The following is a 24,056-nucleotide window of genomic DNA, read 5'->3' on the forward strand; positions in this document are numbered from 1 at the left end:
TATTGGCTTGGACAAAATATTTTTAATAAATCCACGCCTATATTGGCCTTGGAAAAATATTTTTAATAAATCCACGCCTATATTGGCCTTGGAAACAATATTTTTAATAAATCCACGCCTATATTGGCCTTGGAAAAATATTTTTAATAAATCCACGCCTATATTGGCCTTGGAAAAAATATTTTTAATAAATCCACGCCTATAATGGCCTTGGAAAAAATATTTTAATAAATCCACGCCTATATTGGCCTTGGAAAAAATATTTTTAATAAATCCACGCCTATATTGGCCTTGGAAAAAATATTTTTAATAAATCCACGCCTATATTGGCCTTGGAAAAAATATTTTTAATAAATCCACGCCTATATTGGCCTTGGAAAAAATATTTTTAATAAATCCACGCCTATATTGGCCTTGGAAAAAATATTTTTAATAAATCCACGCCTATATTGGCCTTGGAAAAATATTTTTAATAAATCCACGCCTATATTGGCCTTGGAAAAAATATTTTAATAAATCCACGCCTATATTGGCCTTGGAAAAAATATTTTTAATAAATCCACGCCTATAATGGCCTTGGAAAAATATTTTTAATAAATCCACGCCTATATTGGCCTTGGAAAAAATATTTTTAATAAATCCACGCCTATATTGGCCTTGGAAAAAATTTTTTTTAATAAATTCACGCCTATATTGGCCTTGGAAAAAATATTTTAAATAAATCCACGCCTATATTGGCCTTGGAAAAAATATTTTAAATAAATCCACGCCTATATTGGCCTTGGAAAAAATATTTTAAATAAATCCACGCCTATATTGGCCTTGGAAAAAATATTTTAAATAAATCCACGCCTATATTGGCCTTGGAAAAAATATTTTTAATAAATCCACGCCTATCGAGGCTTAAAAAAATATTTTTATAAAAACCCACGCCTATATTGTAATTGGAAAAAATATGGTTAAAATCCTTCCTTTGTAGTTTTTAAAAATAAAATATTTCAAAAAATATATGTTAAAATGTCTTGAAATTCCTTTTTATTTGGAAATATTTCAGGTAATAGCTGTAATATACGGTAATATGCTGTATTCCTATCGTCCCGGAATACGCCTATCTCTACGTCCTCCTAAGCGAGAATTGCCGCGTGTCTAAAAAAAATATAATTTCATAAAAAAATATAAATTTTTGGAGGCTATTTCATACCGGCTCGGCGTATGTGAGGCCTGAGAACATCACCAGGGCTATTGAGACGAAAAATATTGGTAACAATTTCATCACTTTAGATATTAAAATTTCGCCACATTTTCTATTCTTTTTATATGTGATTTTTTTTAGATTTTTTCCAAGCAGTATTGCATATTTTATTGGGTCTGTAAAGAATTCAAGGCGTGTCTAAGAATTAGGAACGAAAAATTGCTATTATATTTTTAAATTTCCATAATTTTCATGAAAAGCTAGACTATTAAAAGTCCACTTATGTCTAAAGGTCTGAAAGTATTTTCAGGAAAAAATTAATTTCTTATCCCTCGCTTTGGGTCTTGTGGCGTTGCTCAGTGTATTATACGAATCTCTATAGGAAAAAACTGAACATTAATAATTTTGAAAATATTTTCTTTTTAGGGCGGACAGTTAAATAAAATCAGTATTCTGCAGCTTGGCAAATAAACAAAAAAATTTCAGATTTTTAAATTTCTCACTCACACCTCATGAAATTTCCATCATTCATCCTAAGCCTTGGAGGCTTCCTCTTCTTTCTGAATGCGGCAGCTGCTTCCCTGGTAAGCAGAATAATTTAAAAGGATTTTTATTTTAACAATAAAAAAAAACTTGCTTTTATTTCAGGATGGGCTATTTGTTCGAGGAAAATATTCAAACGCAGGAAAATAGTACCATCCGACAATAAACGGTATTCTTGCCTCATTTAATAAAATAAAAATATGTAACGGATTTTATGAAAATATTTTCCAAGGCCAATAAAGGCGTGGATTTTTTTTAAAAAATATTTTCCAAGCCCAATAAAGGCGTGGATTTTTTTAAAAATGTTTTCAAGGCCAATAAAGATCAAATAGGCGTGGATTTTTAAAAAAATAATTTTTCCATAGACAAAATAGGCGTGGATTTTTTAAAAATATTTTTTTTCAAACAACAAATAGGCGTGGATTTATTAAAAATATTTTTTTCAAACAACAAATAGGCGTGGATTTATTAAAAATATTTTTTTCAAACAACAAATAGGCTTGGATTTATTAAAAATATTTTTTTCAAACAACAAATAGGCGTGGATTTATTAAAAATATTTTTTTCAAACAACAAATAGGCGTGGATTTATTAAAAATATTTTTTTCAAACAACAAATAGGCGTGGATTTATTAAAAATATTTTTTTCAAACAACAAATAGGCTTGGATTTATTAAAAATATTTTTTCCAAAGATCAAATAGGCGTGGATTTATTAAAAATATTTTTCCAAAAATCAAATAGGCGTGGATTTTTTAAAAATATTTTTTCCAATGACCAAATAGGCGTGGATTTTTTAAAAATATTTTTTCCAATGACCAAATAGGCGTGGATTTTTTAAAAATATTTTTTCCAATGACCAAATAGGCGTGGATTTTTTAAAAATATTTTTTCCAATGACCAAATAGGCGTGGATTTTTTAAAAATATTTTTTCCAAAGATCAAATAGGCGTGGATTTTTTAACAATATTTTTCCAAGGCCAATATAGGCGTGCATTTATTAAAAATATTTTTTCCAAGGCCAATATAGGCATGGATTGTTTAAAAATATTTTTTACATAGACCAAATAGGCGTGGATTTTTTAAAAATATTTTTGACATAGACCAAATAGGCGTGCATTTTTTAAAAATATTTTTTACATAGACCAAATAGGCGTGGAGTTTTTAAAAATATTTTTTACATAGACCAAATAGGCGTGGATTTTTTAAAAATATTTTTTACATAGACCAAATAGGCGTGGATTTTTTAAAAATATTTTTTCCAATGACCAAATAGGCGTGGATTTTTTAAAATATTTTTTACATAGACCAAATAGGCGTGGATTTTTTAAAAATATTTTTTCCATAGACCAAATAGGCGTGGATTTTTTAAAAATATTTTTTACATAGACCAAATAGGCGTGGATTTTTCAAAAATATTTTTTACATAGACCAAATAGGCGTGGATTTTTTAAAAATATTTTTTACATAGACCAAATAAGCGTGGATTTTTTAAAAATATTTTTTACATAGACCAAATAGGCGTGGATTTTTTAAAAATATTTTTTCCAATGACCAAATAGGCGTGGATTTTTTAAAAATATTTTTTCCAATGACCAAATAGGCGTGGATTTTTTAAAAATATTTTTTACATAGACCAAATAGGCGTGGATTTTTTAAAAATATTTTTCCAACGACCATCCAAGGCGTGGATTTTTTAAAAATATTTTTCCAACGACCATCCAAGGCGTGGATTTTTTAAAAATATTTTCCAACGACCATCCAAGGCGTGGATTTTTTAAAAATATTTTTCCAACGACCATCCAAGGCGTGGATTTTTTAAAAATATTTTTCCAACGACCATCCAAGGCGTGGATTTTTTAAAAATATTTTTCCAACGACCATCCAAGGCGTGGATTTTTTAAAAATATTTTTCCAACGACCATCCAAGGCGTGGATTTTTTAAAAATATTTTTCCAACGATCATCCAAGGCGTGGATTTTTTAAAATATTTTTCCAACGACCATCCAAGGCGTGGATTTTTTAAAAATATTTTTCCAACGACCATCCAAGGCGTGGATTTTTTAAAAATATTTTTCCAACGACCATCCAAGGCGTGGATTTTTTAAAATATTTTTCCAACGACCATCCAAGGCGTGGATTTTTTAAAAATATTTTTCCAACGACCATCCAAGGCGTGGATTTTTTAAAAATATTTTTTCAACGACCATCCAAGGCGTGGATTTTTTAAAAATATTTTTCCAAAGATCAAATAGGCGTGGATTTTTTAAAAATATTTTTCCAAAGATCAAATAGGCGTGGATTTTTAAAAATATTTTTTCAACGACCATCCAAGGCGTGGATTTTTTAAAATATTTTTTCCAAAGATCAAATAGGCGTGGATTTTTTAAAAATATTTTTCAACGACCATCCAAGGCGTGGATTTTTTAAAATATTTTTTCAACGACCATCCAAGGCGTGGATTTTTTAAAAATATTTTTTCAACGACCATCCAAGGCGTGGATTTTTTAAAAATATTTTTTTCAACGACCATCCAAGGCGTGGATTTTTTTAAAATATTTTTTCAACGACCATCCAAGGCGTGGATTTTTTAAAAATATTTTTTCAACGACCATCCAAGGCGTGGATTTTTTAAAAATATTTTTCAACGACCATCCAAGGCGTGGATTTTTTTAAAATATTTTTTCAACGACCATCCAAGGCGTGGATTTTTTAAAAATATTTTTTCAACGACCATCCAAGGCGTGGATTTTTAAAAATATTTTTTCAACGACCATCCAAGGCGTGGATTTTTTAAAATATTTTTTCAACGACCATCCAAGGCGTGGATTTTTTAAAAATATTTTTTCAACGACCATCCAAGGCGTGGATTTTTAAAAATATTTTTTCAACGACCATCCAAGGCGTGGATTTTTTAAAAATATTTTTTCAACGACCATCCAAGGCGTGGATTTTTTAAAATATTTTTTCAACGACCATCCAAGGCGTGGATTTTTTAAAAATATTTTTTCAACGACCATCCAAGGCGTGGATTTTTTAAAAATATTTTTCAACGACCATCCAAGGCGTGGATTTTTTTAAAAATATTTTTTCAACGACCATCCAAGGCGTGGATTTTTTAAAATATTTTTTCAACGGACATCAAAGGCGTGGATTTTTTAAAATATTTGTCAACGACCATCCAAGGCGTGGATTTTTTAAAAATATTTTTCAACGACCATCCAAGGCGTGGATTTTTTAAAAATATTTTTTCAACGACCATCCAAGGCGTGGATTTTTAAAAATATTTTTCAACGACCATCCAAGGCGTGGATTTTTTAAAAATATTTTTTCAACGACCATCCAAGGCGTGGATTTTTTAAAATATTTTTTCAACGACCATCCAAGGCGTGGATTTTTTAAAAATATTTTTTCAACGACCATCCAAGGCGTGGATTTTTTAAAAATATTTTTCAACGACCATCCAAGGCGTGGATTTTTTAAAAATATTTTTCAACGACCATCAAGGCGTGGATTTTTAAAAATATTTTTTCAACGACCATCCAAGGCGTGGATTTTTTAAAATATTTTTTCAACGACCATCCAAGGCGTGGATTTTTTAAAAATTTTTTCAACGACCATCCAAGGCGTGGATTTTTTAAAAATATTTTTTCAACGACCATCCAAGGCGTGGATTTTTAAAAATATTTTTTCAACGACCATCCAAGGCGTGGATTTTTTAAAGAACATTTTTTCAACGACCATCCAAGGCGTGGATTTTTTAAAGAACATTTTTTCAACGACCATTCAAGGCGTGGATTTTTTAAAGAACATTTTTTCAAAGATCAAATAGGCGTGGGTTTTTTAAAAATATTTTTTCAACGACCATCCAAGGCGTGGATTTTTTAAAAATATTTTTTCAACGACCATCCAAGGCGTGGATTTTTTAAAATATTTTTTCAACGACCATCCAAGGCGTGGATTTTTTAAAGAACATTTTTTCAACGACCATCCAAGGCGTGGATTTTTTAAAGAACATTTTTTTCAACGACCATCCAAGGCGTGGATTTTTTAAAGAACATTTTTTCAACGACCATCCAAGGCGTGGATTTTTTAAAGAACATTTTTTCAACGACCATCCAAGGCGTGGATTTTTAAAGAACATTTTTTCAAAGATCAATAGGCGTGGATTTTATAAAAATATTTTTCAACGACCATCCAAGGCGTGGATTTTTTAAAGAACATTTTTTCAACGACCATCCAAGGCGTGGATTTTTTAAAAATATTTTTTCAACGACCATCCAAGGCGTGGATTTTTAAAGAACATTTTTTCAACGACCATCCAGGCGTGGATTTTTTAAAGAACATTTTTTCAACGACCATCCAAGGCGTGGATTTTTTAAAGAACATTTTTCAACGACCATCCAAGGCGTGGATTTTTTAAAGAACATTTTTTCAACGACCATCCAAGGCGTGGATTTTTTAAAGAACATTTTTTCAACGACCATCCAAGGCGTGGATTTTTTAAAGAACATTTTTCAACGACCATCCAGGCAGTGGATTTTTTAAAGACATTTTTTCAAAGATCAGATAGGCGTGGATTTTTTTAAAAATATTTTTTCAACGACCATCCAAGGCTTGGATTTTTTAAAAATATTTTTTCAACGACCATCCAAGGCTTGGATTTTTTAAAAATATTTTTTCAAAGACCATCTAAGGCGTGGATTTTTTAAAAATATTTTTTCAAAGACCATCTAAGGCGTGGATTTTTTAAAAATATTTTTTCAACGACCATCCAAGGCGTGGATTTTTTAAAAATATTTTTCAACGACCATCCAAGGCGTGGATTTTTTAAAGAACATTTTTTCAACGACCATCCAAGGCGTGGATTTTTTAAAGAACATTTTTTCAACGACCATCCAAGGCGTGGATTTTTTAAAAATATTTTTCAACGACCATCCAAGGCTTGGATTTTTTAAAAATATTTTTCAACGACCATCCAAGGCGTGGATTTTTTAAAAATATTTTTTTCAACGACCATCCAAGGCGTGGATTTTTTAAAAATATTTTTTCAACGACCATCCAAGGCGTGGATTTTTTAAAAATATTTTTTCAAAGACCATCTAAGGCGTGGATTTTTTAAAAATATTTTTTCAACGACCATCCAAGGCGTGGATTTTTTTAAAAATATTTTTTCAACGACCATCCAAGGCGTGGATTTTTTTAAAAATATTTTTTTCAACGACCATCCAAGGCGTGGATTTTTTTAAAAATATTTTTTCAACGACCATCCAAGGCGTGGATTTTTTAAAATATTTTTTCAACGACCATCCAAGGCGTGGATTTTTTAAAAATATTTTTCAACGACCATCCAAGGCGTGGATTTTTTAAAAATATTTTTTTCAACGACCATCCAAGGCGTGGATTTTTTTAAAATATTTTTCAACGACCATCCAAGGCGTGGATTTTTTAAAAATATTTTTTCAACGACCATCCAAGGCGTGGATTTTTTAAAATATTTTTTCAACGACCATCCAAGGCGTGGATTTTTTAAAAATATTTTTTCAACGACCATCCAAGGCGTGGATTTTTTAAAAATATTTTTTCAACGACCATCCAAGGCGTGGATTTTTTAAAAATATTTTTTCAACGACCATCCAAGGCGTGGATTTTTAAAAATATTTTTTTCAACGACCATCCAAGGCGTGGATTTTTTAAAAATATTTTTTCAACGACCATCCAAGGCGTGGATTTTTTAAAAATATTTTTTCAACGACCATCCAAGGCATGGATTTTTTAAAAATATTTTTTCAACGACCATCCAAGGCGTGGATTTTTTAAAAATATTTTCTCAACGACCATCCAAGGCGTGGATTTTTTAAAAATATTTTTCAACGACCATCCAAGGCGTGGATTTTTTAAAAATATTTTTTCAACGACCATCCAAGGCGTGGATTTTTTTAAAAATATTTTTCAACGACCATCCAAGGCGTGGATTTTTTAAAAATATTTTTTCAACGACCATCCAAGGCGTGGATTTTTTAAAAATATTTTTTCAACGACCATCCAAGGCGTGGATTTTTTAAAAAATATTTTTTCAAAACGACCATCCAAGGCGTGGATTTTTTAAAAATATTTTTTCAACGACCATCCAAGGCGTGGATTTTTTAAAAATATTTTTTCAACGACCATCCAAGGCGTGGATTTTTTAAAAATATTTTTCAACGACCATCCAAGGCGTGGATTTTTTAAAATATTTTTTCAACGACCATCCAAGGCGTGGATTTTTTAAAAATATTTTTTCAACGACCATCCAAGGCGTGGATTTTTTAAAAATATTTTTTCAACGACCATCCAAGGCGTGGATTTTTAAAAATATTTTTCAACGACCATCCAAGGCGTGGATTTTTTAAAAATATTTTTTCAACGACCATCCAAGGCGTGGATTTTTTAAAAATATTTTTCAACGACCATCCAAGGCGTGGATTTTTAAAAATATTTTTCAAAATACAACGGAACCCCATCCAAGGCGTGGGATTTTTAAAAATATTTTTCACGCCCATCCAAGGCGTGGATTTTTAAAATATTATTTTCAACGACCATCCAAGGCGTGGATTTGTTTAAAATAATATTTTTTTTCAACGACCATCCAAGGCCGTGGATTTTTTTAAAATATATTTTTTCAACGACCATCCAAGGCTGTGGGATTTTTTAAAACTATTTTTTCACCGACCAGCCAGGCGTGGGATTTTTTAAAAATATTTTTTTCAACGGGACCATCCAAGGCGTGGGATTTTTTTAATAAATTTTTTCCAACCAGACCATCCAAGCGTGGATTTTTAAAAATATTTTTTCAACGACCATCCAAGGCGTGGATTTTTTAAAGATATTTTTTCAACGACCACCAAGGCGTGGATTTTTTTAAAAATATTTTTTCAACGACCATCCAAGGCGTGGATTTTTTAAAAATATTTTTTCAACGACCATCAAGGCGTGGATTTTTTAAAAATATTTTTTCAACGACCATCCAACGCGTGGATTTTTAAAAATATTTTTTCAACGACCATCCAAGGCGTGGATTTTTTAAAATATTTTTTCAACGACCATCCAAGGCGTGGATTTTTTAAAAATATTTTTTCAACCGACCATCCAAGGCGTGGATTTTTTAAAAATATTTTTTCAATGACCATTCCAAGGCGTGGATTTTTAAAAATATTTTTCAATGACCATTCCAAGGCGTGGATTTTTAAAAAATTTTTTTCAATGACCATTCCAAGGCGTGGATTTTTTTAAAATATTTTTTCAATGACCATTCCAAGGCGTGGATTTTTTAAAATATTTTTTCAACGACCATCCAAGGCGTGGATTTTTTAAAAATATTTTTTCAACGACCATCCAAGGCGTGGATTTTTAAAAATATTTTTTCAAGCCAATCCAAGGCGTGGATTTTTAATTTTTTATTTAAAATATTTTTTCAACGACCATCCAAGGCGTGGATTTTTTAAAAATATTTTTTTCAACGACCATCCAAGGCGTGGATTTTTAAAAATATTTTTTCAACGACCATCCAAGGCGTGGATTTTTTAAAAATATTTTTTCAACGACCATCCAAGGCGTGGATTTTTTTAAAAATATTTTTTCAACGACCATCCAAGGCGTGGATTTTTTAAACATATTTTTTCAACGACCATCCAAGGCGTGGATTTTTTAAAAATATTTTTTCAACGACCATCCAAGGCGTGGATTTTTTAAAATATTTTTTCAACGACCATCCAAGGCGTGGATTTTTTTAAAAATATTTTTTCAACGACCATCCAAGGCGTGGATTTTTTAAAATATTTTTTCAACGACCATCCAAGGCGTGGATTTTTTAAAAATATTTTTTCAACGACCATCCAAGGCGTGGATTTTTTAAAAATATTTTTTCAACGACCATCCAAGGCGTGGATTTTTTAAAAATATTTTTTTCAACGACCATCCAAGGCGTGGATTTTTTAAAAATATTTTTTCAACGACCATCCAAGGCGTGGATTTTTTAAAATATATTTTTCAACGACCATCCAAGGCGTGGATTTTTTAAAAATATTTTTTCAACGACCATCCAAGGCGTGGATTTTTTAAAAATATTTTTTCAACGACCATCCAACGCGTGGATTTTTTAAAAATATTTTTTCAACGACCATCCAACGCGTGGATTTTTTAAAATATTTTTTCAACGACCATCCAAGGCGTGGATTTTTTAAAAATATTTTTCAACGACCATCCAAGGCGTGGATTTTTTAAAATATTTTTTCAACGACCATCCAAGGCGTGGATTTTTTAAAAATATTTTTTCAACGACCATCCAACGCGTGGATTTTTAAAAATATTTTTTCAACGACCATCCAAGGCGTGGATTTTTTAAAAATATTTTTTTCAACGACCATCCAAGGCGTGGATTTTTAAAAATATTTTTTCAACGACCATCCAAGGCGTGGATTTTTTAAAAATATTTTTCAACGACCATCCAACGCGTGGATTTTTTAAAAATATTTTTTCAACGACCATCCAAGGCGTGGATTTTTTAAAAATATTTTTTCAACGACCATCCAAGGCGTGGATTTTTAAAAATATTTTTTCAACGACCATCCAAGGCGTGGATTTTTTAAAAATATTTTTTCAACGACCATCCAAGGCGTGGATTTTTTAAAAATATTTTTTCAACGACCATCCAAGGCGTGGATTTTTTAAAAATATTTTTTCAACGACCATCCAAGGCGTGGATTTTTTAAAATATTTTTTCAACGACCATCCAAGGCGTGGATTTTTTAAAGAACATTTTTTCAACGACCATACAAGGCGTGGATTTTTTAAAGAACATTTTTTCAACGACCATCCAAGGCGTGGATTTTTTAAAGAACATTTTTTCAACGACCATCCAAGGCGAGGATTTTTTAAAGAACATTTTTTCAACGACCATCCAAGGCGTGGATTTTTTAAAGAACATTTTTTCAAAGATCAAATAGGCGTGGATTTTTTAAAAATATTTTTTCAACGACCATCCAAGGCTTGGATTTTTTAAAAATATTTTTTCAACGACCATCCAAGGCTTGGATTTTTTAAAAATATTTTTTCAAAGACCATCTAAGGCGTGGATTTTTTAAAAATATTTTTTCAAAGACCATCTAAGGCGTGGATTTTTTAAAAATATTTTTTTCAAAGATAAAATAGGCGGGGATTTATTAAAAATATTTTTTCCTAGGCCAATATAGGCGTGGATTTTTTAAAAATATTTTTTCAACGACCATCCAAGGCGTGGATTTTTTAAAAATATTTTTTTCAAAGATAAAATAGGCGGGGATTTATTAAAAATATTTTTTCCTAGGCCAATATAGGCGTGGATTTATTAAAAATATTTTTCCAAGGCCAATATAGGGGTGCATTTATTAAAAATATTTTTCCAAGGCCAATATAGGGGTGCATTTATTAAAAATATTTTTCCAAGGCCAATATAGGCGTGGATTTTTAAAATATTTTTCCAAGGCCAATATAGGCGTGGATTTTTTAAAAATATTTTTTCAACGACCATCCAAGGCGTGGATTTTTTAAAAATATTTTTTCAACGACCATCCAACGCGTGAATTTTTAAAAATATTTTTTCATCGACCATCCAAGGCGTGGATTTTTTAAAAATATTTTTTCAACGACCATCCAAGGCGTGGATTTTTTAAAAATATTTTTCCAAGCCATGGATATAGGCGTGGATTTTTTAAAAATATTTTTCCAAGCCATGGATATAGGCGTGGATTTTTTAAAAATATTTTTCCAAGCCATGGATATAGGCGTGGATTTTTTAAAAATATTTTTTCAACGACCATCCAAGGCGTGGATTTTTTAAAAATATTTTTTCAACGACCATCCAACGCGTGAATTTTTTAAAAATATTTTTTCATCGACCATCCAAGGCGTGGATTTTTTAAAAATATTTTTTCAACGACCATCCAAGGCGTGGATTTTTTAAAAATATTTTGTCAACGACCATCCAAGCGTGGATTTTTTAAAAATATTTTGTCCAACGACCATCCAACGCGTGGATTTTTTAAAAATATTTTTTCAACGACCATCCAAGGCGTGGATTTTTAAAAATATTTTGTCAACGACCATCCAAGGCGTGGATTTTTAAAAATATTTTTTCAACGACCATCCAAGGCGTGGATTTTTTAAAAATATTTTTCAACGACCATCCAAGGCGTGGATTTTTTAAAAATATTTTTTCAACGACCATCCAAGGCGTGGATTTTTTAAAATATTTTTTCAACGACCATCCAAGGCGGGATTTTTTAAAAATATTTTTTCAACGACCATCCAAGGCGTGGATTTTTTAAAAATATTTTTTCAACGACCATCCAAGGCGTGGATTTTTTAAAAATATTTTTTCAACGACCATCCAAGGCGTGGATTTTTAAAAATATTTTTTCAACGACCATCCAAGGCGTGGATTTTTTAAAAATATTTTTTCAAACGACCATCCAAGGCGTGGATTTTTTAAAATATTTTTTCAACGACCATCCAAGGCGTGGATTTTTTAAAAATATTTTTCAACGACCATCCAAGGCGTGGATTTTTTAAAAATATTTTTTCAACGACCATCCAAGGCGTGGATTTTTAAAAATATTTTTTCAACGACCATCCAAGGCGTGGATTTTTTAAAAATATTTTTTCAACGACCATCCAAGGCGTGGATTTTTTAAAAATATTTTTTCAACGACCATCCAAGGCGTGGATTTTTTTAAAAATATTTTTTCAACGACCATCCAAGGCGTGGATTTTTTAAAAATATTTTTCAACGACCATCCAAGGCGTGGATTTTTTAAAAATATTTTTTCAACGACCATCCAAGGCGTGGATTTTTTAAAAATATTTTTTCAACGACCATCCAAGGCGTGGATTTTTTAAAAATTTTTTCAAACGACCATCCAAGGCGTGGATTTTTTAAAATATTTTTTCAACGACCATCCAAGGCGTGGATTTTTTAAAAATATTTTTTCAACGACCATCCAAGGCGTGGATTTTTTAAAAATATTTTTTCAACGACCATCCAAGGCGTGGATTTTTTAAAAATATTTTTTCAACGACCATCCAAGGCGTGGATTTTTTAAAAAATATTTTTTCAACGACCATCCAAGGCGTGGATTTTTAAAAATATTTTTCAACGACCATCCAAGGCGTGGATTTTTTTAAAAATATTTTTCAACGACCATCCAAGGCGTGGATTTTTAAAAATATTTTTTCAACGACCATCCAAGGCGTGGATTTTTTAAAAAATATTTTTTCAACGACCATCCAAGGCGTGGATTTTTTAAAAATATTTTTCAACGACCATCCAAGGCGTGGATTTTTTAAAATATTTTTTCAACGACCATCCAAGCGTGGATTTTTAAAATATTTTTTCACGACCATCCAAGGCGTGGATTTTTAAAAATTTTTTTTTCAAAGATAAAATAGGCGGGGATTTATTAAAAATATTTTTTCCTAGGCCAATATAGGCGTGGATTTATTAAAAATATTTTTCCAAGGCCAATATAGGGGTGCATTTATTAAAAATATTTTTCCAAGGCCAATATAGGGGGGCATTTATTAAAAATATTTTTCCAAGGCCAATATAGGCGTGGATTTTTTAAAAATATTTTTCCAAGGCCAATATAGGCGTGGATTTTTTAAAAATATTTTTTCAACGACCATCCAAGGCGTGGATTTTTTAAAAATATTTTTTCAACGACCATCCAACGCGTGAATTTTTTAAAAATATATTTTCATCGACCATCCAAGGCGTGGATTTTTTAAAAATATTTTTTCAACGACCATCCAAGGCGTGGATTTTTTAAAAATATTTTTCCAAGGCCAATATAGGCGTGGATTTTTTAAAAATATTTTTTCAACGACCATCCAACGCGTGAATTTTTTAAAAATATTTTTTCATCGACCATCCAAGGCGTGGATTTTTTTAAAAATATTTTTTCAACGACCATCCAAGGCGTGGATTTTTTTAAAAAATATTTTGTCAACGACCATCCAACGCGTGGATTTTTTTAAAAATATTTTGTCAAACGACCATCCAACGCGTGGATTTTTTTAAAAATATTTTTTCAACGACCATCCAAGGCGTGGATTTTTAAAAATATTTTTTCAACGACCATCCAAGGCGTGGATTTTTTTAAAAATATTTTTTCAACGACCATCCAAGGCGTGGATTTTTTAAAAATATTTTTTCAACGACCATCCAAGGCGTGGATTTTTAAAAATATTTTTTCAACGACCATCCAAGGCGTGGATTTTTTAAAATATTTTTTCAACGACCATCCAAGGCGTGGATTTTTTAAAAATATTTTTTCAACGACCATCCAAGGCGTGGATTTTTTTAAAAATATTTTTTCAACGACCATCCAAGGCGTGGATTTTTAAAAATATTTTTTCAACGACCATCCAAGGCGTGGATTTTTTAAAAATATTTTTTCAACGACCATCCAAGGCGTGGATTTTTTAAAAATATTTTTTCAACGACCATCCAAGGCGTGGATTTTTAAAAATATTTTTTCAACGACCATCCAAGGCGTGGATTTTTTAAAATATTTTTTCAACGACCATCCAAGGCGTGGATTTTTTAAAACTATTTTTTCAACGACCATCCAAGGCGTGGATTTTTTAAAAATATTTTTTCAACGACCATCCAAGGCGTGGATTTTTAAAAATATTTTTTCAACGACCATCCAAGGCGTGGATTTTTTAAAAATATTTTTTCAACGACCATCCAAGGCGTGGATTTTTTAAAATATTTTTTCAACGACCATCCAAGGCGTGGATTTTTTAAAAATATTTTTTCAACGACCATCCAAGGCGTGGATTTTTTAAAAATATTTTTTCAACGACCATCCAAGGCGTGGATTTTTTAAAAATATTTTTTCAACGACCATCCAAGGCGTGGATTTTTTAAAAATATTTTTTCAACGACCATCCAAGGCGTGGATTTTTTAAAAATATTTTTTCAACGACCATCCAAGGCGTGGATTTTTTAAAATTTTTTTCAACGACCATCCAAGGCGTGGATTTTTTAAAAATATTTTTTCAACGACCATCCAAGGCGTGGATTTTTTAAAAATATTTTTTCAACGACCATCCAAGGCGTGGATTTTTTAAAATATTTTTTCAACGACCATCCAAGGCGTGGATTTTTTAAAAATATTTTTTCAACGACCATCCAAGGCGTGGATTTTTTAAAAATATTTTTTCAACGACCATCCAAGGCGTGGATTTTTTAAAAATATTTTTTCAACGACCATCCAAGGCGTGGATTTTTTTAAAAATATTTTTTCAACGACCATCCAAGGCGTGGATTTTTTAAAATATTTTTTCAACGACCATCCAAGGCGTGGATTTTTTAAAAAATATTTTTTCAACGGACCATCCAAGGCGTGGATTTTTTAAAAATATTTTTTCAACGACCATCCAAGGCGTGGATTTTTTAAAATATTTTTTCAACGACCATCCAAGCGTGGATTTTTTTAAAAATATTTTTTCAACGACCATCCAAGGCGTGGATTTTTTAAAAATATTTTTTCAACGACCATCCAAGGCGTGGATTTTTTTAAAAATATTTTTTCAACGACCATCCAAGGCGTGGATTTTTTAAAAATATTTTTTCAACGACCATCCAAGGCCGTGGATTTTTTAAAAATATTTTTTCAACGACCATCCAAGGCGTGGATTTTTTAAAAAATATTTTTTTCAACGACCATCCAAGGCGTGGATTTTTAAAAATATTTTTTCAACGACCATCCAAGGCGTGGATTTTTTAAAAATATTTTTTCAACGACCATCCAAGGCGTGGATTTTTAAAAATATTTTTTCAACGACCATCCAAGGCGTGGATTTTTTAAAACTATTTTTCAACGACCATCCAAGGCGTGGATTTTTTTTAAAAATATTTTTTCAACGACCATCCAAGGCGTGGATTTTTTTAAAAATATTTTTTCAACGACCATCCAAGGCGTGGATTTTTTAAAATATTTTTTCAACGACCATCCAAGGCGTGGATTTTTTAAAAATATTTTTTCAACGACCATCCAAGGCGTGGATTTTTTAAAATATTTTTTCAACGACCATCCAAGGCGTGGATTTTTTTAAAAATATTTTTTCAACGACCATCCAAGGCGTGGATTTTTTAAAAATATTTTTTCAACGACCATCCAAGGCGTGGATTTTTTAAAAATATTTTTTCAACGACCATCCAAGGCGTGGATTTTTTAAAAATATTTTTTCAACGACCATCCAAGGCGTGGATTTTTTAAAAATATTTTTTCAACGACCATCCAAGGCGTGGATTTTTTAAAAATATTTTTTCAACGACCATCCAAGGCGTGGATTTTTTAAAAATATTTTTTCAACGAACATCCAAGGCGTGGATAAAGCCGGAGTTACCAAAAACAGGTCTTGTTTATTTTTTTTTTTTTTTTTTTTTGAAGTTTGATTTTTTTTTAGATATTCCTCGTATGTAGAACTTAATTTTTTATTGCCCTGAAAGCCATAGAATTTTGAATTTTTTAAATATTCAAATTAGCATTTATTTGCAATTAATTCTCAGGCATGTCTTCGACTCTTTGTCACCCAAACGATATTTCTTAATCCGACCCGCAAAAAAAGTATTTATATCATGTTTGGAATGCCCAAAATTTTGAAAATAAAAAAATCATGAAATTTTTACCCCTATTGACCGTATCTGTGGCCCTGGTATTATTAACGGGCCTTACGTCTGCCGAACCGGTATGGACAATTCAATGAAATCCCGAGAAAATCCAATAATTAAATTTTATATTTTTTTAGACACCCGGCAATCCTCGCTATGGCGGCCGAGATAGACGGATACCAGGACGTTAAGAACAGGACAATTACAGGATTCAAATATTTTAAAATGATAATATAAAAAATTAAATAAAAAAAATTAAATCTTGAAATTTTGCACAAGGGCCAGCCAGTGATAAGGCTGGATTTTTGGAAATCCATATCAAAAATGGTACGAAAAACACTAAATTGTACTAAAAAAAATTGCGTACTTTGTATTGGACAAACGGAATGAGCGAATTTTCGAAAATTTGTGTTGGCCGAAGGGGTAGGACTTGAATCCTTAAATTTTAAATGGTATCTGGAATTGAGATAGGGAGGTGGTTTTTGAAATGTGTATTATCATTGTACGAAAAGTACTAAATGGTACTAAATTTGGTATAAGACGAAGGGATTGAGATAAAATTTTAAAATTTGAAATTAAGGGTCTGTTGGTGTCCGCTCCTTTGATATGGTGGTGGTTTTGGAAAAATGTTCTACAATTGTATGAAAAGTACTTTTTTTGAAATATAAAATAGTCCCGGATTTAAAAAAATATATTTTTTTTTTTCAAAGCCTACGTAGGCGTGGATTTCTCAAAAATATTTTTTTAAAGATAAAATAGTCCTGGATTTTTTAACAAAAATATTTTTTTCAAAGATAAAATAAAATATCCGGGAGTATTTTTCCTTGAAAAAATATATTACAAAAAACATGACGGGATCGATCCCCTTTTCCAATTTGGCGTGGATTTATTAAAAATATTTAAATATATTTTTTTAGTAAAAAAATAAAAAAAAAATTTTCAAATGATAAAATAGTCACGGATTAAAAAAAATTAAAGATTAAATGGCCCTGGATTAAAAAAATATATTTTTTCAAAAATAAATTGGTCGCGAATTTTTAAAAAAATATTTTTTTTTCAAATATAAAATAGGCGTGGATTTCTGAAAATTATTTTTTTCAAAGATAAAATAGTCACGGATTTATAAAAAAATATATTTCTCGAAGATAAAATGGTCCCGGATTTTTAAAAAATATATATTTTTCAAGGATAAAATAGTCCCGGATTTAAAAAAAATTTCAAAATCCACGTAGGCGTGGATTACTTTAAAATATTTTTTTCAAAGATAAAATAGTTCCGGATTTAAAAAAATATATTTTTTTTTCAAATCCTATATAGGCGTGGATTTCTCAAAAATATTTTTTCAAACATAAAATAGCACTGGATTTTTTAACAAAAATATGTTTTTCAAAGATAAAATAGTCTCGGATTTAAATAAAAATATATTTTTACAAAGTCTTCATAGGTGTGGATTACTTAAAAATATTTTTTCAAAGATAAAATAGTCCTGGATTTTTTAACAAAAATATTTTTTTCAAAGATAAAATATTCCCTAATTTTTTAGAAAATATAATTTTCAAAGCGTACGTAGGCGTGGATTTCTTAAAAATATTTTTTTTTTTTTTTCAAAAATAAAATAGTCCCGTAATTTTTAAAAAAATATTCTCTTCAAAGATAAAATAGTCCCGAATTTTTTAAAAAATATTTTTTCAAAGTCTTCATAGGCGTGGATGCCTTAAAAATATTTTTCTCAAGGATAAAATAGTCCCGGATTTTTTTAAAAAATAGTTTTTTCAAAGCATACATGGGGGTGGAATTCTTTTTTTTTTTCAAAAATAAAATAGTCCCGTATTTAAAAAAAATGTTTTTTTTTTTTTAAATAAATTAGTCCTGGATTTTTTAACAAAAATATTTTTTTCAAAGACAAATAGTCCAGGAATTTTGTAAAAATAATATTTTTTTAAGAACCTACATAGTCGTGGATATTTAATTATTTTTTTAAGAACGTATATAGGATTTCTTAAATATATTTTTTCCCGAATCTTTTAAAAAATATTTTTTTTAAAATCCTACATAGGCGTGGTTTTTTTAAAAAATATTTTTTTCAAAAACTAAATAGTCCCGTATTTTTAAAAAAAATATTTTTTTCAAAGCGTACTTAGGTGTGGATTTCTTAAAAATATTTTATTCAAAAACTAAATAGTCCCGTATTTTTTAAAAAAATATTTTTTCAAAGCCTACTTAGGCGTGGATTTCTTAAAAATATTTTTTTATAGTACCGGAATTTTTAAAAAATATTTTTTTTTTTCAAAGATAAAATAGTAACTGATTGTTAAAAAAATACTTTTCAAAGTTTTCATAGGCGTGGATTTTTTAAAAATACTTTTTGTTTTCAAAAATAAAATAGTCCCGTATTTTTTTAAACAATTTTTTTTTTTTCAAGAATAAAATAGTCCCGGATCTTTTAAAAAAATATTTTTTCAAAGTCTTCATAGGCGTGGATTTAAAAAAAAATTTCAAGAATAAAATAGTCCCGGATCTTTTAAAAAAAAAATATTTTTTCAAAGTCTTCATAGGCGTGGATTTTTTAAAAAAAGAATTTTCAAGAATAAAATAGTCCCGGATCTTTTAAAAAAATATTTTTTCAAAGTCTTCATAGGCGTGGATTTAAAAAAAATTCAAGAATAAAATAGTCCCGGATCTTTTAAAAAAATATTTTTTCAAAGTCTTCATAGGCGTGGATTGAAAAAAAAAATGTTCAAGAATAAAACAGTCCCGGACCTTTTAAAAAAAATATTTTTTCAAAGTCTTCATATACGTGGATTTAAAAAAAAAAAAAATTCAAGAATAAAATAGACCCGGATCTTTTAAAAAAAATATTTTTTCAAAGTCTTTATAGGCGTTGATTTTTTAAAAAAAGAATTTTCAAGAATAAAATAGTCACGGATCTTTTAAAAAAATATTTTTTCAAAGTCTTTATAGGCGTAGATTTTTTTAAAATAATTTTTTCAAGGGTTTTGGAATTGTGTTTAAGGCTATACAACTGCCGTAGATTGAAAAGAGCTTCATTTTTTACTTTTTTGTTTTTAAATTAAATGAGTTTTTATGGCTGCGAAAACGAAAACAAATGTTATTGTCAGAAAATTTCGGACTAATTAACAATAGAGACCTTTTTAAATTTCCACAAAAAATTGGTCATGAATATGAACAATAAAAAATATATTAATTTTTTAATTTCACAAAATTAAATCCGTTCAAGTTTTTGTTTAAATAATTTGTTCTAATCAATTACCGATCACGTTCTTGATAGTCAGGGCTCTTGGCAAATGGAATGTCGTATAAAGGCCAAAAAATCCCTCAGCTGGTGATCAGAACATCATGAAGTTCTTACCAATTATAATCGGCCTGATTGCCTTAGTCTGCATCTCAACACCCGCCACAGCAGAACCGGTATGTTGAGCGCATTAAGGAATCAATACTGAATACATAATTTGTAAATAAAAAATGTATTTTTTCAGGCTCGTGGCAACTCTCGTGTGGGAAAACGTCAGGGCTGAAGATGGAACCGTAAAAAACAAGAGCTAAGAAAATGATGGAAAAAATATATGTACTTTTTTAAATTGAATAAATAAAAATATGTTTTCCATATACCAAATATGCGTGGATTTTTTAAAAATATTTTTTCCAAGGCCAATTTAAGCGTGGATTTTTTAAAAATATTTTTTCCATAGACAAATATAGGCGTGGATTTTTTAAAAACATTTTTTTTTCAAAGCCTAACTAGGCGTGGATTTTTTAAAAATATTTTTTTCCAAAGGCCAAATAGGCGTGGATTATTAAAAAAATATTTTTCCAGGGCCTACGCAAGCGTGGATTTTTTAAAAATATTTTTCCATAGACCAAATAGGCGTGGATTTTTAAAAAAATAATTTTTCCGTAGACCAAAAAGGCGTGGATTTAAAAACAAATATTTTTTCCGTAGACCAAAAATGCGTGGATTTTTTAAAAAATATTTTTCCAAGGTCAACGCAAGCGTGGATTTTTTAAAAATATTTTTCCTATAGACCAAATAGGCGTGGATTTTTTAAAAATATTTTTCCTATAGACCAAATAGGCGTGGATTTTTTAAAAATATTTTTTTCTAAGACCAATATAGGCGTGGATTTTTTAAAAATATTTTTTTCCGTAGACCAATATAGTCGTGAATTTTTTAAAATTATTTTTTCCGTAGACCAATATAGGCGTGGATTTTTTAAAAATATTTTTTTTAAAGATCAAACAGTCATGGATTTTTTAAAAATACTTTTTCCAAATAGGCGTGGATTTTTTAAAAATATTTTTTTTAAAGATCAAACAGGCATGGATTTTTTAAAAATACTTTTTCCAAATAGGCGTGGATTTTTTTAAAATACTTTTTCCAAATAGGCGTGGATTTTTTAAAAATACTTTTTCCAAATAGGCGTGGATTTTTTAAAAATACTTTTTCCAAATAGGCGTGGATTTTTTAAAAATATTTTTTTTAAAGATCAAACAGGCATGGATTTTTTAAAAATACTTTTTCCAAATAGGCGTGGCTTTTTTTAAAATACTTTTTCCAAATAGGCGTGGATTTTTTAAAAATACTTTTTCCAAATAGGCGTGGATTTTTTAAAAATACTTTTTCCAAATAGGCGTGGATTTTTTAAAAATACTTTTTCCAAATAGGCGTGGATTTTTTTAAAATACTTTTTCCAAATAGGCGTGGATTTTTTAAAATACTTTTTCCAAATAGGCGTGGATTTTTTTAAAATACTTTTTCCAAATAGGCGTGGATTTTTTAAAAATACTTTTTCCAAATAGGCGTAGATTTTTTTAGTATTTTTTCCAATAGGCGTGGATTTTTTAAAAATACTTTTTCCAAATAGGCGTAGATTTTTTTTAGTATTTTTTCCAAATAGGCGTGGATTTTTTAAAATACTTTTTCCAAATAGGCGTAGATTTTTTTTAGTATTTTTTCCAAATAGGCGTGGATTTTTTAAAAATACTTTTTCCAAATAGGCGTAGATTTTTTTTAGTATTTTTTCCAAATAGGCGTGGATTTTTTAAAAATACTTTTTCCATAGACCAAATAGGCGTGGATTTTTTAAAATATTTTTTCAATAGACCAAATAGGCGTGGATTTTTTAAAATATTTTTTCAATAGACCAAATAGGCGTGGATTTTTTAAAATATTTTTTCCAAAGTCTACATAAGCGTGGATTTTTTAAAAATATTTTTCTAAACGCCAAATATGCGTAGATTTTTTAAAAAATATTTTTCCAAAGTCTACTTAGGCGTGGATTTTTTAAAAATATTTTTTCCAAAGTCTACCTAAGCGTGGATTTTTTAAAAATACTTTTCTAAAAACCAAATAGGCGTAGATTTTTTTAAAAATATTTTTTTTAAAGTCTACCTAAGCGTGGATTTTTCAAAAATATTTTTTCAAGGAACAAATATGCGTGGATTTTTTAAAACTATTTTTTCCAAAGTCTACCTAAGCGTGGATTTTTCAAAAATATTTTTTCCAAGGAACAAATATGCTTGGATTTTTTAAAAATATTTTTTCCATGGATTTTATAAAAATATTTTTCCCAAAGTCCACATGGACGTGGATTTTTTTAAAATATTTTTTCCAAAGTTTACATAGGCGTGGTTTTTTAAAAAAATATTTTTTCAAGGCCAATGTAGGCGTGGATTTTTTAAAAATATTTTTTCAAGGCCAATGTAGGCGTGGATTTTTTTTTTAAATATTTTTTCCAAGGCCAATATAGGAGTGGATTTTTTTTTAAATATTTTTTCCAAGGCCAACATATAAATATCTTACGTGTCTCTACATAAATTTAATACATTAGTAGCTTTTTTAATGGGACACTGTCAATATTTGTGAATTTTCAGAATTCAAATCTCTTATATAAACGAAAATATCAATGTAAAAGCACGGCATTTCTTGGCAAATCTTGAATCACAACTGATATGAATCTCCTACCATTTACCTTGGGTCTAGTTGGCATAATTTTTGCTTTAAGTTCGGCTAAGGCTACACCGGTATATACACATTGGAGTCACTACAATTGAATTTCTTATTAAATTTATATATTTTTTTCAGGAAGGACATTTCATCCGAGGCAAATACATGAAAACAGGAAAATAAAATTTTAAATCATTTAATTGCAATCAAAAATAAAAAATACTAACATTTACTTAAAAAATATTTTGGGGAAAATCCAGTTTTTTTTTTTTTTTTTTTTTTGTGAAGTCCCTTGAGAAAAATTCGTTAAAAATCTATCCATTCGCCTTAGGGTCTTTGAGAAAAAATTCTTTAAAAATCTATCCATTCGCTTTAGGGTCTTTGAGAAAAAATTCTTTAAAAATCCACGTTTATTGGTCTAAGGGTCATGGAGAAAAAAATCTGTAAAAATCTATCCATTCGCCTTAGGGTCCTTCAGAAAAAAATTCTTTAAAAATCTATCCATTCGCTTTAGGGTCTTTGAGAAAAAATTCTTTAAAAATCCACGTTTATTGGTCTAAGGGTCATGGAGAAAAAATCTGTAAAAATGTATCCATTCACCTTAGGGTCCTTCAGAAAAAAATTCTTTAAAAATCTATCCATTCGCCTTAGGGTCTTTGAGAAAAAAATTCTTTAAAATCCACGTTATTGGTCTAAGGGTCATGGAGAAAAAAATCTGTAAAAATATATCCATTCGCCTTAGGGTCCTTCAGAAAAAAATTCTTTAAAAATCTATCCATTCGCCTTAGGGTCTTTGAGAAAAAATTCTTTAAAAATCCACGTTTATTGGCCTTGAGATCCTTGAGAAAAAATTCTTTAAAAATCCACGTTTATGGCCTTGAGATCCTTGAGAAAAAATTCTTTAAAAATCCACGTTTATTGGCCTTGAGATCCTTGAGAAAAAATTCTTTAAAAATCCACGTTTATTGGCCTTGAGATCCTTGAGAAAAAATTCTTTAAAAATCCACGTTTATTGGCCTTGAGATCCTTGAGAAAAATTCTTTAAAAATCCACGTTTATTGGCCTTGAGATCCTTGAGAAAAAATTCTTTAAAATCCACGTTTATTGGCCTTGAGATCCTTGAGAAAAAATTATTTAAAAATCCACGTTTATTGGCCTTGAGATCCTTGAGAAAAAATTCTTTTAAAAATCCAGTTTATTGGCCTTGAGATCCTTGAGAAAAATTCTTTAAAAATCCACGTTTATGGCCTTGAGATCCTTGAGAAAAAATTCTTTAAAAATCCACGTTTATTGGCCTTGAGATCCTTGAGAAAAATTCTTTACAAATCCACGTTTATTGGCCTTGAGATTCCTTTGAGAAAAAATTCTTTAAAATCCACGTTTATTGGCCTTGAGATCCTTGAGAAAAATTCTTTAAAAATCCACGTTTATTGGCCTTGAGATCCTTGAGAAAAATTCTTTAAAAATCCACGTTTATTGGCCTTGAGATCCTTGAGAAAAATTCTTTAAAATCCACGTTTATTGGCCTTGAGATCCCTTGAGAAAAAATTCTTTAAAAATCCACGTTTATTGGCCTTGAGATCCTTGAGAAAAAATTCTTTAAAAATCCCCGTTTATTGGCCTTGGGGTGAGGATCCTTGAGAAAAAATTCTTTAAAAA

At 29.7% G+C, this 24,056-nt stretch overlaps 1 protein-coding gene and 2 long non-coding RNA genes across 6 annotated transcripts in view; 2 read left to right on the top strand and 1 right to left on the bottom strand.

The window, feature by feature from the left end:
- LOC101899509 (centrosomal protein of 104 kDa) overlaps window positions 1-24,056 on the bottom strand; it is a 285,464-nt gene that overhangs the window by 148,283 nt on the left and 113,125 nt on the right. The gene's annotated exons all lie outside the window — the stretch shown is intronic.
- Window positions 16,429-16,704, top strand: LOC109614194 (uncharacterized). The gene is made up of 2 exons (XR_002195428.2): window positions 16,429-16,509; window positions 16,570-16,704. It is a non-coding gene; the product is annotated as an uncharacterized LOC109614194 (long non-coding RNA).
- On the top strand, window positions 19,732-20,036 carry LOC109614193 (uncharacterized). The gene is made up of 2 exons (XR_002195427.2): window positions 19,732-19,861; window positions 19,930-20,036. It is a non-coding gene; the product is annotated as an uncharacterized LOC109614193 (long non-coding RNA).

Source organism: Musca domestica, unplaced genomic scaffold (assembly GCF_030504385.1).
Source record: "Musca domestica strain aabys unplaced genomic scaffold, Musca_domestica.polishedcontigs.V.1.1 62, whole genome shotgun sequence".
Classification (NCBI taxonomy): domain Eukaryota; kingdom Metazoa; phylum Arthropoda; class Insecta; order Diptera; family Muscidae; genus Musca; species Musca domestica.